The sequence below is a fragment of the Hipposideros armiger genome, unplaced genomic scaffold, assembly GCF_001890085.2.
Source record: "Hipposideros armiger isolate ML-2016 unplaced genomic scaffold, ASM189008v1 scaffold_7, whole genome shotgun sequence".
Lineage (NCBI taxonomy): Eukaryota > Metazoa > Chordata > Mammalia > Chiroptera > Hipposideridae > Hipposideros > Hipposideros armiger.
The window spans coordinates 4,998,654-5,000,326 of record NW_017731357.1 but is presented as its reverse complement, the minus strand read 5'-3'; positions in this window follow the sequence as shown (position 1 = coordinate 5,000,326).

Genomic DNA, 1,673 nt, shown 5'->3' with positions numbered 1-1,673 from the left:
TTTTCTTTTCTTTTTTTTTAAGAAGGAGACTCCTTTCCTGAATAATCTTTATTCTTATAGAGACAATCTATAATGTCAGGATCTGCATTAATAAGATGTTTTCTATTTTGTTCAAGAGAAAAAAATAACTATTATCTTTTTCACAGGCTGTTTGTGGTAAGAGATCTGATAGGAAATCTTCAATGATGTTTTGCCTTAAGTATTCTAATCAGACATTTCCCATTCAAGCTTATGTACCCTTGTTATCTATTTTAGGTTGCCTTGTAAATGGAGACAATAGCTAAGAAAGTAACCTTTTAAAAGACAATAGCAAACCAAACTAAGGAGGAAAGATAGAGATTCTAATGGTCTGTAAAGAAATAACAGAAGAACCATTTATTAAGGGCTTATTATAAATGCCGGACAATATGCAGACATTATACATATTTCATTTAATCTACAGAAAAACTTTATGAGATATACGTTATTGCCCTCATTTTACAGATGGGAAAACTGAGACTTAGAGAGAGGTTGAGTAATGTGCCAAGGATTATATAGGTAGAAAGAGATGAATCAATGTTTGAACAAAGCCAGATTTCTAAACCTGAATCATTGCACACCCTTATATTGACTTTCTTGTGTTTCTGTGAGGCAGTAAGACTTATTTTCATTTTTTTCCAGCTTAATCAAAGTGTACCTCAGGCAAAGGGTACAATGGGTTGAATAGCAATAGCAACAAGAATAAAAGTTCCTGCTTTTTAAAATTTTATTTAGTGCCAGGCACTGTGCTAAGTATTTTTCAAGCATTCACTTGCTCATTCAATTAAACTTCATTGAGGCTTTATTATATACTAAGTATTGAGGGTAAAATAGTGAGCAAAATTAACATGATTCTTGCCCTCTTGGAGGTTATAAATTAGTGAGAGGCAGACATGAATCACATGATCACAAAAACAAATGTGTAATTATTTCCACAAGTTTTCCAAGACTATTTAATAGGGAAAGGACAGCCTTTTCAATAAATGGTGTTGGAAAAACTGGATATCTGCACACAAAAGAATGAAGTCAGACCCTTACCTTATGCTATATAAAAATTTAACTCAAAATGGATCAAAGACCTAAGTGTAAGACCTAAAACTATAATGTGCTTAGAAGAAAACATAGAGGAGAAGCTTCATGCCATTGGATTTGGCATTGACTCCTTGGATTTGACACCAAATGCACAGGCAACAAAAGTTAAAGTGGATAAATTGATATTTTGATAAAATATCAAAATTAAACCTGTGCATTGAAGGATACAGTCAACAGAGTGAAAAGGTAACTTACAGTATGGGAGAAAATATTTGCAAGTCATCTATCTGATAAGTGGTTAATATCAAGGATATATATGAAGAACTCCTACAACTTAACAACAACAACAACCACCAAATAGCTGGGGGTGGAGAGATAGATGAAAAAACTGAAGGGAAATAAGAGGCATAAACTTCCAGTTATAAAATAAATAACCTACAGAGATGTAGTGTACAGCACCGGGTATATAGTCAATAATATTGTAATAAATTGTCACGGTGACAGATGATTATTGGACAGTATGGTGATCATATCATAAGGTATGTAAATGTTGAATCACTATGTTGTGCAGCTGAAGCTAATACACTATTGTATGCCAACTGTACTTTAATAAAAAATTTTTT